The following is a 17,074-nucleotide window of genomic DNA, read 5'->3' as shown; positions in this document are numbered from 1 at the left end:
TCTACACTTGTACGTTTAGACTCTGAAGACTGACTCTACACTTGTGTTGCGGTAGTGGGTAGAGTTGTGATGATGTCGGCTCCTGTCCTTCTTTGCTGACAAGATAGATGGTCTGTTGATCGAAATGTCGTCTACACCACACCTTAAAAACATGTAATCCATCAACAGCATCCATTGTCTGCTGACTACAATCGTCTGATATCATTGTCTGTGTCTCCTGACTGCTTGTCTGACATCACTGCATGTGTCTATGGCTATAATTACACTAACCGTGCTCCGCCACTGTGAATCTTTTTAAATGTGCCAACTTGGGAACAGAACAAAATAAAACAAAAAAGAAAACACAAACCCAAACACAAAAACACAAAATGCAAATATACACTAAAGAAAACACAAATGCAAACAAAAACACAAACGCAACGCAACGCAAATAATTAAGAAATACAAAGAAACTCAAACGAAAACACAAACACAAACGCAAACTCAAAACGTAAACACAAACGCATAAACAAACACACAAAAACACAAACTCAAACGTTAACGTAACACGCCAACACAAACGCAAACACAAACACAACGGAACACAAACTCAAACGCAAACAAACAACAAACAACAAGCACAAACACAAACTTAATAAGCGTAAATACAAACACAAAAAAACACTAACTCTAACGCAAACGCAACACCCAAACACAAACATAAACGTTAACGCAAACACAAAAACAACACAACACAAACTCAAACAAACAAAATGCACGCTTTCTCAAATGGCTTTATGAAATAAGCGGCCGTGTATTCCAACAATAATGCTCTCAAGGGAATGTGCATTAACATTTTTTCCTTTAGTGGCAACATTTGGCGTGAGTTAAAATTATTAAAATGTTGAATTAATTAGGACCCTAGTATTATTAAAAATTTATAAAAAAATTTCTATGAATATAAGAGCAAAAATATGATTTGACATTGAAATATATTTTTTGCAATGTGCGTGTATTTAAAATTTTCTTCACGTTCTTTTGTTGACGTTACGGAAAAGAAAAAAACTTTGCCGAGGATAAAAAAAAATTGAAGTCCTTACATAAATAGACCCTACCCCATTTTAAATATAAAGTTCAATTCTGTATGTGACCGGGAACCGCGGATACCAAAGAAATAAGTTTTTAAAAAAGTAATGTAAAAGTAATTGTGGATAGGTTTGTGTTTTCGTTTGTGTTTTCGTTTGTGTTTGTATTTGTGATTACGTGTGTGTTATGGTTGCGTATTTTTTGTGTTATGGTTTTAGTTGGTTGTGGTTAGGGTGGGCTATTCCGGGTATATGCTGATTACTAAACACACATGTCATTGTCCTTTACAGATAGGTTTTTCACACAGGCCAGTACAGGGCCTGGGGGTGGCCGGGACGGCTAGTTACTTATAATGAGACACTGCGATGCAGGTAAAAGCACGGCATGTGTTGTTGTTTACTTTTATGTTTCTAGATTCTATAGCGATGACTGACTGACTGACACACTACCTATAATATAGATTACTGTCTGTGTCTTCCCTTTCCAAATGTCTAACTGATATCAAGCAGGTAAACTGAGGTGGTTGTGGGAGGGAAGGATGATGTGTTATTTAACTTAGTCATTTTCCATGTGTAACACTAGAACAGACACCATAGACACCACACTCTAATTGATTGGTGGTTACACATTAATGGCTTTTAGCCCACACTCGAATGACTTGAGGCCCACACCCTAATGACTTGAGGCCCACACTCTAATGACTTGAGGCCCACACTCTAATGACTTGAGGCCCACACTCTAATGACTTAAGGCCCACACTCTAATGACTTGAGGCCCACACTCTAATGACTTAAGGCCCACACTCTAATGACTTGAGGCCCACACTCTAATGACTTGAGGCCCACACTCTAATGACTTAAGGCCCACACTCTAATGACTTGAGGCCCACACCCTAATGACTTGAGGCCCACACTCTAATGACTTGAGGCCCACACTCTAATGACTTGAGGCCCACACTCTAATGACTTAAGGCCCACACTCTAATGACTTGAGGCCCACACTCTAATGACTTAAGGCCCACACTCTAATGACTTGAGCCCCACACTCTAATGACTTGAGGCCCACACTCTAATGACTTAAGGCCCACACTCTAATGACTTGAGGCCCACACCCTAATGACTTGAGGCCCACACTCTAATGACTTGAGGCCCACACTCTAATGACTTGAGGCCCACACTCTAATGACTTAAGGCCCACACTCTAATGACTTGAGGCCCACACTCTAATGACTTAAGGCCCACACTCTAATGACTTGAGGCCCACACTCTAATGACTTGAGGCCCACACTCTAATGACTTGAGGCCCACACTCTAATGACTTGAGCCCCACACTCTAATGACTTGAGCCCCACACTCTAATGACTTGAGGCCCACACTCTAATGACTTGAGGCCCACACTCTAATGACTTAAGGCCCACACTCTAATGACTTGAGGCCCACACTCTAATGACTTAAGGCGCACACTCTAATGACTTGAGGCCCACACTCTAATGACTTGAGGCCCACACTCTAATGACTTGAGGCCCACACTCTAATGACTTGAGGCCCACACTCTAATGACTTGAGGTCCACACTCTAATGACTTAAGGCCCACACCCACAATCTAATGACTTGAGCCCCACACTCTAATGACTTAAGGCCCACACCCACACTCTAATGACTTGAGGCCCCCACTCTAATGACTTAAGGCCCACACTCTAATGACTTGAGGCCCACACTCTAATGACTTGAGGCCCACACCCACACTCTAATGACTTGAGGCCCACACTCTAATGACTTGAGGCTCACACCCACACTCTAATGACTTGAGGCCCACACTCTAATGACTTGAGGCCCACACTCTAATGACTTGAGGCCCACACTCTAATGACTTGAGGCCCACACCCCCACTCTAATGACTTGATTCCCACACTTTAATGACTTGAAGTCCACACTCTAATGACTTAAGGCCCACACTCTAATGACTTGAGGCCCACACTCTAACGACTTGAGCCCCACACTCTAATGACTTGAGCCCCACACTCTAATGACTTGAGGCCCACACTCTAATGACTTGAGGCCCACACTCTAATGACTTGAGGCCCACACTCTAATGACTTAAGGCCCACACTCTAATGACTTGAGGCCCACACTCTAATGACTTAAGGCCCACACTCTAATGACTTGAGGCCCACACTCTAATGACTTGAGGCCCACACTCTAATGACTTGAGGCCCACACTCTAATGACTTGAGGCCCACACTCTAATGACTTGAGGCCCACACTCTAATGACTTAAGGCCCACACTCTAATAACTTGAGGCCCACACTCTAATGACTTGAGGCCCACACTCTAATGACTTGAGGCCCACACTCTAATGACTTAAGGCCCACACTCTAATGACTTGAGGCCCACACTCTAATGACTTGAGGCCCACACTCTAATGACTTGAGGCCCACACTCTAATGACTTGAGGCCCACACTCTAATGACTTGAGGCCCACACTCTAATGACTTAAGGCCCACACTCTAATGACTTGAGGCCCACACTCTAATGACTTGAGGCCCACACTCTAATGACTTGAGGCCCACACTCTAATGACTTGAGGCCCACACTCTAATGACTTGAGGTCCACACTCTAATGACTTAAGGCCCACACCCACAATCTAATGACTTGAGCCCCACACTCTAATGACTTAAGGCCCACACCCACACTAATGACTTGAGGCCCCCACTCTAATGACTTAAGGCCCACACCCACACTCTAATGACTTGATGCCCACGCCCACACTCTAATGACTTGAGGCCCACACTCTAATGACTTAAGGCCCCCACTCTAATGACTTGAGGCCCACACTCTAATGACTTAAGGCCCACACTCTAATGACTTGAGGCCCACACCCACACTCTAATGACTTGAGGCCCACACTCTAATGACTTGAGGCTCACACCCACACTCTAATGACTTGAGGCCCACACTCTAATGACTTGAGGCCCACACTCTAATGACTTGAGGCCCACACTCTAATGACTTGAGGCCCACACCCCCACTCTAATGACTTGATTCCCACACTCTAATGACTTGATGCCCACACTTTAATGACTTGAAGTCCACACTCTAATGACTTAAGGCCCACACTCTAATGACTTGAGGCCCACACTCTAATGACTTGAGCCCCACACTCTAATGACTTGAGCCCCACACTCTAATGACTTGAGGCCCACACTCTAATGACTTGAGGCCCACACTCTAATGACTTGAGGCCCACACTCTAATGACTTAAGGCCCACACTCTAATGACTTGAGGCCCACACTCTAATGACTTAAGGCCCACACTCTAATGACTTGAGGCCCACACTCTAATGACTTGAGGCCCACACTCTAATGACTTGAGGCCCACACTCTAATGACTTGAGGCCCACACTCTAATGACTTGAGGTCCACACTCTAATGACTTAAGGCCCACACCCACAATCTAATGACTTGAGCCCCACACTCTAATGACTTGAGGCCCACACCCACACTCTAATGACTTGAGACCCACACTCTAATGACTTGAGGCCCACACTCTAATGACTTGAGGCTCACACCCACACTCTTATGACTTGAGGCCCACACTCTAATGACTTGAGGCCCACACCCACACTCTTATGACTTGAGGCCCACACTCTAATGACTTAAGGCCCACACTCTAATGACTTGAGGCCCACACTCTAATGACTTGAGCCCCACACTCTAATGACTTGAGCCCCACACTCTAATGACTTGAGGCCCACACTCTAATGACTTGAGGCCCACACTCTAATGACTTGAGGCCCACACTCTAATGACTTAAGGCCCACACTCTAATGACTTGAGGCCCACACTCTAATGACTTAAGGCCCACACTCTAATGACTTGAGGCCCACACTCTAATGACTTGAGGCCCACACTCTAATGACTTGAGGCCCACACTCTAATGACTTGAGGCCCACACTCTAATGACTTGAGGTCCACACTCTAATGACTTAAGGCCCACACCCACAATCTAATGACTTGAGCCCCACACTCTAATGACTTGAGGCCCACACCCACACTCTAATGACTTGAGACCCACACTCTAATGACTTGAGGCCCACACTCTAATGACTTGAGGCTCACACCCACACTCTTATGACTTGAGGCCCACACTCTAATGACTTGAGGCCCACACCCACACTCTTATGACTTGAGGCCCACACTCTTATGACTTAAGGCCCACACTCTAATGACTTGAGGCCCACACTCTTATGACTTAAGGCCCACACTCTAATGACTTGAGGCCCACACCCACACTCTTATGACGAGGCCCACACTCTTATGACTTAAGGCCCACACTCTAATGACTTGAGGCCCACACCCACACTCTAATGACTTGAGGCCCACACTCTAATGACTTGAGGCCCACACTCTAATGACTTGAGGCCCACACTCTAATGACTTAAGGCCCACACCCACACTCTAATGACTTGAGGCCCCCACTCTAATGACTTAAGGCCCACACTCTAATGACTTGAGGCCCACACTCTAATGACTTGAGGCCCACACCCACACTCTAATGACTTGAGGCCCACACTCTAATGACTTGAGGCTCACACCCACACTCTAATGACTTGAGGCCCACACTCTAATGACTTGAGGCCCACACTCTAATGACTTGAGGCCCACACTCTAATGACTTGAGGCCCACACCCCCACTCTAATGACTTGATTCCCACACTTTAATGACTTGAAGTCCACACTCTAATGACTTAAGGCCCACACTCTAATGACTTGAGGCCCACACTCTAACGACTTGAGCCCCACACTCTAATGACTTGAGCCCCACACTCTAATGACTTGAGGCCCACACTCTAATGACTTGAGGCCCACACTCTAATGACTTGAGGCCCACACTCTAATGACTTAAGGCCCACACTCTAATGACTTGAGGCCCACACTCTAATGACTTAAGGCCCACACTCTAATGACTTGAGGCCCACACTCTAATGACTTGAGGCCCACACTCTAATGACTTGAGGCCCACACTCTAATGACTTGAGGCCCACACTCTAATGACTTGAGGCCCACACTCTAATGACTTAAGGCCCACACTCTAATAACTTGAGGCCCACACTCTAATGACTTGAGGCCCACACTCTAATGACTTGAGGCCCACACTCTAATGACTTAAGGCCCACACTCTAATGACTTGAGGCCCACACTCTAATGACTTGAGGCCCACACTCTAATGACTTGAGGCCCACACTCTAATGACTTGAGGCCCACACTCTAATGACTTGAGGCCCACACTCTAATGACTTAAGGCCCACACTCTAATGACTTGAGGCCCACACTCTAATGACTTGAGGCCCACACTCTAATGACTTGAGGCCCACACTCTAATGACTTGAGGCCCACACTCTAATGACTTGAGGTCCACACTCTAATGACTTAAGGCCCACACCCACAATCTAATGACTTGAGCCCCACACTCTAATGACTTAAGGCCCACACCCACACTAATGACTTGAGGCCCCCACTCTAATGACTTAAGGCCCACACCCACACTCTAATGACTTGATGCCCACGCCCACACTCTAATGACTTGAGGCCCACACTCTAATGACTTAAGGCCCCCACTCTAATGACTTGAGGCCCACACTCTAATGACTTAAGGCCCACACTCTAATGACTTGAGGCCCACACCCACACTCTAATGACTTGAGGCCCACACTCTAATGACTTGAGGCTCACACCCACACTCTAATGACTTGAGGCCCACACTCTAATGACTTGAGGCCCACACTCTAATGACTTGAGGCCCACACTCTAATGACTTGAGGCCCACACCCCCACTCTAATGACTTGATTCCCACACTCTAATGACTTGATGCCCACACTTTAATGACTTGAAGTCCACACTCTAATGACTTAAGGCCCACACTCTAATGACTTGAGGCCCACACTCTAATGACTTGAGCCCCACACTCTAATGACTTGAGCCCCACACTCTAATGACTTGAGGCCCACACTCTAATGACTTGAGGCCCACACTCTAATGACTTGAGGCCCACACTCTAATGACTTAAGGCCCACACTCTAATGACTTGAGGCCCACACTCTAATGACTTAAGGCCCACACTCTAATGACTTGAGGCCCACACTCTAATGACTTGAGGCCCACACTCTAATGACTTGAGGCCCACACTCTAATGACTTGAGGCCCACACTCTAATGACTTGAGGTCCACACTCTAATGACTTAAGGCCCACACCCACAATCTAATGACTTGAGCCCCACACTCTAATGACTTGAGGCCCACACCCACACTCTAATGACTTGAGACCCACACTCTAATGACTTGAGGCCCACACTCTAATGACTTGAGGCTCACACCCACACTCTTATGACTTGAGGCCCACACTCTAATGACTTGAGGCCCACACCCACACTCTTATGACTTGAGGCCCACACTCTTATGACTTAAGGCCCACACTCTAATGACTTGAGGCCCACACTCTTATGACTTAAGGCCCACACTCTAATGACTTGAGGCCCACACCCACACTCTTATGACGAGGCCCACACTCTTATGACTTAAGGCCCACACTCTAATGACTTGAGGCCCACACCCACACTCTAATGACTTGAGGCCCACACTCTAATGACTTGAGGCCCACACTCTAATGACTTGAGGCCCACACTCTAATGACTTGAGGCCCACAATCTAATGACTTGAGGCCCACATTCTAATGACTTGAGGCCCACACCCACACTCTTATGACTTGAGGCCCACACTCTAATGACTTGAGGCCCACACTCTTATGACTTAAGGCCCACACTCTAATGACTTGTGGCCCACACTCTAATGACTTGAGGCCCACACCCACACTCTTATGACTTAAGGCCCACACTCTTATGACTCGAGGCCAACACTCTAATGACTTGAGGCCAACACTCTAATGACTTGAGGCCCAAACTCTAATGACTTGAGGCCCACACTCTTATGACTTGAGGCCCACACCCACACTCTAATGACTTGAGGCCCACACTCTAATGACTTGAGGCCCACAATCTAATGACTTGAGGCCCACACTCTTATGACTTGAGGCCCACACCCACACTCTTATAACTTGAGGCCCACACTCTAATGACTTGTGGCCCACACTCTAATGACTTGAGGCCCACACTCTTATGAGTTGAGGCCTACACTCTAATGACTTGAGGCCCACACTCTAATGACTTGAGGCCCACACTCTAATGACTTGAGGTCCACCATGTAATGTAAGTAGAGAATTCATGATGCAGTCAAAGATTTGCTTTAAAAAAAATGCAACAAAAAGTAAAGAGGAAAAATAAGTGTGTTCACTGATGCTATGCATTTAATATTGAGTGAATTTTGTTTTCGATAGGTTTAAATGTCGTCTTAAGAAAAAGAAATAAGAAAGCCAAAAGAGCTCTAAAAATTGACGACCATAAGGCCGGAAACCACAGATGCCGTTGTTTTCCTGGTATGTTGTTGATGTAATTACCGCGACGGAAAACGACCCTTGTGATAAGCTGATCTCAAAATGGGACAAAGCTTATGTATTATAAAACAGCCAGCTAAGCAAATACTTTTTTTAGCCCTTGTTATGTAATATCGTTTAAGATTTAAAGATTTCACAACTACATGTTTACACAAATCTACCTAGACATGTAGGAGGAATTCTCGGGTGACAATTTGACTCGACACCGCCGGCACAAAGCCGGTGATAGTTTTACAAGTCGCAGCACACAACACGGTGGCGTTTGTTGACGGTGACGACCGAGCTCTCTCGAGTGGCCGCGCCATCGAATACAATCTCTACAGTAGTAAACTATAGGAAGCAAAGTAGATCTAGATCTTGTAGCTATATGGTCCCGTCTAGTGAATTAACAAGTGGGCGTGCCCCCGATACAATAATACATTTATTGGGTCTTCGCACTTAAAGCTTAGAAAGCCGCTAAGCCCGTATGAAGTTACCCTTTAACTCCTACGTTATCTGTAGAACGATTATGTCCTGCTGCCTGCGCGGAGAACGCGGTGACATTTTTTGACTTCGCGGCAACCAGTGGATAGGCTAGACAACTCGTACCGGCGTCCCCTAACGTCAACAAATCCATATATAGACATGGCAGTTTAGGCACATTTGCATTTTTTTTTCAGGCAGTAAGTACTTTCTAAATTTAGCTAGTTTCACTTTTAATTAAACACCATGTTCCTACAGCAAGGAAAATCATTTGATTGAAGAAATATTAACATTTTTTCCCTTTTTTTCATAGTCTGATAAAGATGCGTCTTTGAAAAAAATAATAATAATCGTTGAAATAATTCAATCTTCGATCATTCTATGCATTCATTCATCCCCCACAAAAAAAAAAAAAAAAAAAAAAAAAAAAAAAAAAAAAAAAAAAACCTTACTTAGAATGACTAATGCACTTTACAAACGATGTTATTACAAGATAAGGTTACTTGGAAATTCCCGATTTTCCAGAATCAAAAGCATTCAATGGAAATCTACGTTAGAGAATGTTGATGTGTTTAACTCTACCTTAAGTTTTGCCACAGGTAAAGTTATGAAGGTAAACGATTCGTGTGAAATAGAAATCTTTGCATGAAAGCGTTTTGCTGTTTGATGAATATGTGTAGGGCCCAGCCGTCTATAGAATATGGAAACCTCAGCAGTGAGAGTCAGAGCATTGTACAGCCTTTTTTTTACTGCAGCTTGCTGATGCTCGCGAGTTAATGGTTTGTTTGGTTTTAAACCTAACACAACAGCAATTATCCAGCAATCTCACCGGATGTGACGTAGCCTCCAATAGTTTACATATCATTAAAAGTTCATTGTTAAACTCCCGGGGCCAGTCTCAAAATGTGACACCCCACACACCCCCAAGGCGCAACTTCAAATTCCTGAAGTCTTAGTGTGTGGTGGTGTGGATCGATGAGGACGTTGCTTAGTCAATGCTTAGACGCCCCTCCCAAGTCTCATATTAAATTTCACAGCACCCCCACCCCACCCCCCGCACACACACACACACACACACACAGCACGCCAAATCTCCCAACTCCAACATTGATCATTGTGTTAGTTACACCACTTACATCATTTTCATACATCACAGAGATCATCAAGAAGAAACAACACAACATCATTTTCATACATCACACGGATCATCAACTAGAAACAACACAACACACAACATCATTTTCATAAATCACACAAATCATCAACTAGAAACAACACAACACACAACATCATTTTCATACATCACACAAATCATCAACTAGAAACAACACCACCCACAACATCATTTTCATACATCACAGAGATCATCAACTAGAAACAACACCACCCACAACATCATTTTCATACATCACAGAGATCATCAACTAGAAACAACACCACCCACATCATCATTTTCATACATCACAGAGATCATCAACTAGAAACAACACCACCCACAACATCATTTTCATACATCACAGAGATCATCAACTAGAAACAACACCACCCACAACATCATTTTCATACATCACAGAGATCATCAACTAGAAACAACACCACCCACAACATCATTTTCATACATCACAGAGATCATCAACTAGAAACAACACCACCCACATCATCATTTTCATACATCACAGAGATCATCAACTAGAAACAACACCACCCACAACATCATTTTCATACATCACAGAGATCATCAACTAGAAACAACACCACCCACATCATCATTTTCATACATCATACGGATCATCAAGAACAAACACAGCATTACCCCCAAATAACGTCGTCATGATTGAAATAATGTGGTGGTCCAGTGGGTTTAGGAGTTAGTGATCTGGCTAGGTTCTCAATGGGAGGGACACCATGGGAGGAGGGAGCTAGAGAGGGGGGGGAGAGGGAGACATGGGGAACATAAATGACACGGGAACATGAATAGCATATAGGAACAATCCTTTAATGTTGCAGTTGATACCATGTCAATAGCACACCATATATTCTTTTTTACTTCAATCCAAATCGGGCCACAATAACGGGGTCAATAGCGAGCAGGTGAAACCATCGATTATTTATTGATATCGATGTGGTATTTGATTAGCCCTCATCGAACTTCAGGCTGCCTCAACACGATCACTATGCGATGTACCACTCCACCCCCCCCCCCCTCATCCAACCTCAACATCCGGTGTACATTTCTCGTTATTTCTCCCACCTCACCCACTAGTTTATATTCCAACCTTTTATCAAACTGTATTAACTAGACCCACAGGCGAAAGTGTATTAACTAGACCCACTGGAGAAAGTGAATGAACCAAACGGTTTGGTTCATTCCTACTGGAGAAAGTGTATGAACTAGACCAGGGGTTCCCAACCTTTTTTTACTCTAGAGCACATTCTAAAATATCGGTAGGGTGGCGGGCACCACCTATTTTAAATCGACAAACTCCTTCCAGAGGCGTAGCGACCCTTCCCGTCACCCGGGGACAAAACTTTCGATTTGCACCCCTCCCCTCAAACTTTCGATTTGCACCCCCCCCCCCCCTAAAACTTTCGATTTGCACCCCCCCCCCCTTTCAACTTTCGATTTTCCATCCCCTTCAGCCTTTCAATAATGTTTATGAAAAAAATTCTGTCTCTGTCGAATAGTGAGAGGCGGGCACATACGAATCGTTCGGCGGGCGCCATGGCGCCCGCGGGCACGGGGTTGGGAACCCCTGAACTAGACCCACTGGAGAAAGTGTATGAACCAGACCCCTGGAGAAAGTGTATGAACTAGGCCCAACCTCGGAGTTGAGACAATGCCTCTTGCCAACTGAGAAACACATTAGTTTCAAGCTGATCTGTAAACACGCAACTCATTTATTGTTATGTAATCCGTTCTACCTGTTCGTGCTTACAACTTGAGATCTAGGCCAAAGAGATCAGACCCATTTTTATCATCTTTAAGTGACTCTTAATTAAGTTTAGGACGAAAGAAAGTAGATAACCACTTCATTTATTTTTTAAAATCTGAGACGCCGCGAAAATGGCTTTGTGTGCAGAATTGAGACCAAAGTTATATTTAGAGCGAAGGGAGCATACCCTAGAAAGAAAAGTGAATTTAAACCAATAACTAACTTAAACAAAACAAAACGTCAATACAATAGCTCTTCTATAATGTTGGCGATTTTTACAGCGATAAAACGCTTAAGATTTTTTAAAAATGTCAGCAACATTATTGCAGGTAGCTTCAATACCTGTTTACCAGTTCGTTGGTTGCGTAGGCTAAAATAATCCTTATGACGTCAAAGTGAGGTCACGGGACGGGCAAGTGAGTCAGCGGAAAGCACCGCGAGGAAAACACCTATGTCACAGCAGAAAAATGTGCGTGGTGGTTTGTTTTTTAAAACACAGTCCCCGGGGTAGTGTTGTGTAATCTGTAGATGTAATGTGGTTAACTGTAGACTTGTGTAATCTGTAGATGTAATCTGGTCAACTGTAGATTGTTATGTAATCTGTAGATGTGTAATGTGGTCAACTGTAGATTTAAGTGCTATGTTCAACTGCCGACGAGGAGATCTATGAGAAATATCTCTGCTGTCATTTGTAATAATCTCCCCACCCCCATGTCAAAATCATCCTCTCCCCCATATATATACATTAATGTGCGATCCCCCCATCCCACCACTTACACATGACTGTCAACACACACACACACTCGCACACACACACTACTCTCACTCAGTGCATAACTCCACCATGAGATCACTTCGATTTATCGATTGATGTCTGATGATCACCACCAACAAAAACTACTAAGTGGGAAACACAAGAATGTAAAACATTAACTGAATGACCAGTGATCTCATAAACATCCCCTAACTGTCACTAACTTGAATACTTTACCAGATGAAATTAGCGGGTATTTCGATAGGTAGATGTAGTGGTTTTTTATTTTGGTAGGTAGGGCGGGTAGCTTTACTGGTTATTTTTTTTTTCATGTTAGGTGATGTTATCGGCCAATGTAATGGTGATTGTAATGATGAAGTTGATGATTTTTTTTTGTCACGGCGATGATGATACTGTAATATAGATGAATTCTTGTTATGATTTAGACCGAGTTTGTGTTGCTGTTGATCGTGAGTGACCAAGGTCAGTGGAGCAAGTCATGCCACACCTCTGTTGACCGGAGTCTGATTCAAGACAGCAGGTCACAAGAGCAGTGTGAGTACACACAGGGTACTCAGTACCTGTCGTAAGACAGCAGGTCTCACCACCCCCCTCCACACAAGACCAGTGGGAGTACACACACGGTACACAGTACATCTGTCGTGAGACAGCAGGTCGCACCACGCCACCCCCCCCCCCCCCCCACACACATGACCAGTGTGAATAGACACACGGTACACAGTACCTGTCGTAAGACAGCAGGTCACATGACCAGTGGGAGTACACACACTGACACAGTACGTGTCGTAAGACAGAGTGTGTTCCATAAAGGAATCTTCAACCTGTGTCACTTACCTGTTTACATTTCGCAAGAAACTGCGGAGACCTCACCAGTTTCTAGAAGCATGGGGTGAGTCACTGCCTGCTCACGCCGGGAAAACACCTGCACGCTGACTCACGCGCCAAGACGTGTCTATTTTTAGGTCTGGCCGGGGAAATCTGAACTTTTGCACTGTGTGTGTGTTGGTGTGTGTGTGCGCGTGTGTGTACGTGTGTGTGGGCGTGTTTATGTGATTGTGAGTTGCGGGGTAGGGGTGAGTAAGAGGTGACACTCACACCCCCCCCCCCCGAACACTCATCAGTCGAGCTATGTCTCTACACCAACAACGTGGAATACACACAGAAATAAGCAAGTAGGTTTGGTTGCTGTGGAAAGCGTCAAACAGCTTTAACACGACAATATGTTATTTTTAAAAAAAATGTACGTTTTAAATCAAACTCGATATACATAATACATACTTATATGTATATTCCTAAATTATGCATATTTCTGCTGTTACTGCACGGTATTTGAACCCACGACCCTCACCAACTTGAAATACCGTAGACCAATCATCAGACGTGGGCAGACACCCCATGACAACTGGAAGTGCTACCAGTAGCCTACATGACAGCGGCGCCATTAACTTGTATGCCAACATTTCTTAAAGGTTTCTTAAAACTTAAGCTTTCCATCGATATAAATAAATACCTTCTGACATAAAACATTAATAACATAACTCGTCCTACGTTTGACTATACCTCTGGTGCACCCATTTCTAATAAGTGCGATCTCTCTCCCCCCCCCCCCCCTTCCCGTTTCATGTTTTCAGCGTATAGACATCTTATTTTTTTTTTAAAAAAAAACAGCATTAAATACGAGACAACACAGAATTGCCGAGATTACAAGTTTATTTATTTATTTGTCTTCACCTGATACAATCTCATTCCGTGATAAATTGAAAAAGACTAGGCTTACAACACATTTCTAAATTTTACAGTAGGCCTAATATTTGCCTAAAAGTAATTTAACATTAAAACACATACTAGATCTAGATATAAATTCTCACTTCATTTAAAAAAGAAATCTTTTTTTCATTAAATAAATATATAAATATTTGGATCTAGATCTAAATTCTCACTCTATTTAAAAAAGAAATCTTTTTTTCATATAATATAAATATTTGGATCAAACTCGTTTTAAAATAATAATAATTGGATTTAAAAAAAACACGTCACGAGCAGGATTCGAACCTGCGCGGGAAAATCCCATTGGATTTCGAGTCCAACGCCTTAACCACTCGGCCATCGTGACTCGCTCAAATTTGGCATCATCAAATATTATAATGCAATTCCCCCATAGCGATAGGCGGCCTGTGTTATCTTGAGTAATTTAATAAAGCATATACCATAGAAATAAAGCTACCATAGTAAACCCACATCCCTATGATTTGTATTATTACAGAATGTAGTTATTTATGTATAAAGCTTGACTACTAATACTTTTCTGAGCTATAGTTAGTTGTTTTACGTGTTCGCTAACGCTTAATCTATTCATGGTAGGGGAGGTAATTATAATATTGCTTGTTAAATGCCTGTCACGGCTGCTCCCCCTTTATACTTTATAAATACGATCTATTAAAACTATATAAATGAGTCGAATTAAGACTTCTAGTAGATCTATGTCTACAATATAGATAAGCCAGAATGGAACAAAAAAATAACCGTTTTTATATTTTTAAATTTAACTAAGTGAAAACCATTTTAATCTTATGAAAGTTATTATTATATGTAAAGCATAACTTCTGCTATTTGACATATACTTCTACCTAGACCTACGTGATTTAACGATGTTTATACTTTATACTCATATAGACCTACTGACCTATCTACGGCGCTAGATTGCCAACTCACAAGTCATTAGTTCAAATCCGGGTTCAAGTCATTATTACGTCCCCGAGTCAACCCAGCTCTGACGAGTACCCAACTCACATTAAAGAAAGTAAAGACGGCCTGGAATAGTGCTGCCCACATGGTATGCCGAGGTCACAAAAACAGGTGAACTCTACTTCACTTGCCCCATGGACAGTCAGTTTTGAAAAGGAAATTTTACTTTACTTATTCTAAGGTAAAACTAAATAAATAACCAAAATAATTCAGACCCTCAATAGTTAAAATAAATTCACCCTGGTTCAATAATTAAAAAAAAACCTATGAGCCAATGCTATTTATTTCTAGATCTAGACTCTACTTGAATGGTATTATTGAGTTAACATTATTTCTATTGTTGATTAGTTATAGTTTGTTTTAAAAATTAGATTAATAGGCTCAAGTAAATTTTATGTTTTGACTTTTTGTTTCCATCTGTGAAATGTTTCATTGTTTGTATTTTTTCAGGAGTGTAGGGTCTCAGGTTGAATGTATTGATCAAGAGCCAGGTTCAGCCATTAACCTGGTCAATCAGCTGTGGAAGCCAAAGACAGCAAATCCTTTGGCATAGACGTAGAGACAAATCAACTGAAAATTGCAACCATTGGTGGATTAGGATACATCATTAACCAACTTGTATTTGAAACACATATAAGACTCAGGAAAGGGATTTCCAAATGCATTTTATTGCTCTGATTTTCAACAGGGTAAAATAAAATTTATTATTTTCATTTTAATATACATACATTTAACAATAATTTAAGAACATTTCCCCACATTTCAAATGTTTGGTCTAAGCCCTCATTATTTGTGATTCCATATATATTTCTACAGTTCTTTTTATGCCAAATAATCTATGCAAAACATAAATGCAAGATACAATAATTTGTTTGTTTTTAAAAATCAAGAACAATGAAGATGTGAAGACTTGTCAGCTAATTTAATTAAGCTGAAAATTAAAATATCACAAAGTAGATAACCGCGACCAACATTTTAAGAAATAAAAACAATTTAAATAGAAGAGCAACACTACATACAGTTGAAACATGATTACAAGTCTTCCATTGCCAGAATAAAAAAAAAACACGGTTAAAAGTATTTGGCATCATGTTTTGTAAAATGTGATTCAGCTACTATTAGTGTTATGCAGAGTTAAAAGTTGTGTTTGACTTGTAACATTTGTTTAAACTGGCACAAAGATTCAAGCCACTAGGTTCAGCTGGATGTGAAACTAACATGAACAAAACAACTGCCTCAAAACTGGTTTAACACGAATGCTGATCTCATGAACTGGAATAGTGAGGTGACATTTAAAATAATATGAAGACAATTGAATCAACTTGGATTACACAATAGAAAACCCTGTTTGTAACCAGTGTTAATGCTACTACCTGCAACCCAGGTAACTGAGCTGGTAACAACCCAGGTAACTGAGCTGGTAACAACCCTGGTAACTGAGCTGGTAACAACCCAGGTAACTGAGCTGGTAACAACCCAGGTAACTGAGCTGGTAACAACCCTGGTAACTGAGCTGGTAACAACCCAGGTAACTGAGCTGGTAACAACCCAGGTAACTGAGCTGGTAACAACCCTGGTAACTGAGC

At 42.7% G+C, this 17,074-nt stretch overlaps 1 non-coding gene across 1 annotated transcript; it reads right to left on the bottom strand.

Annotated features, from left to right (window-relative positions):
• Positions 1 to 14,774: 14,774 nt before the first annotated feature.
• Trnas-cga (transfer RNA serine (anticodon CGA)) lies at positions 14,775 to 14,856 on the bottom strand. Its single transcript has one exon. It is a non-coding gene; the product is annotated as a tRNA-Ser (tRNA).
• Between the last annotated feature and the right edge of the window lie 2,218 nt (positions 14,857 to 17,074).

Source organism: Physella acuta, unplaced genomic scaffold, assembly GCF_028476545.2.
Source record: "Physella acuta isolate Inbredline_101_S28 unplaced genomic scaffold, ASM2847654v3 ptg000622l, whole genome shotgun sequence".
NCBI lineage: Eukaryota > Metazoa > Mollusca > Gastropoda > Physidae > Physella > Physella acuta.
Note: the sequence above shows the minus strand (reverse complement) of the source record. Positions and strands in the feature narration are given on the sequence as shown.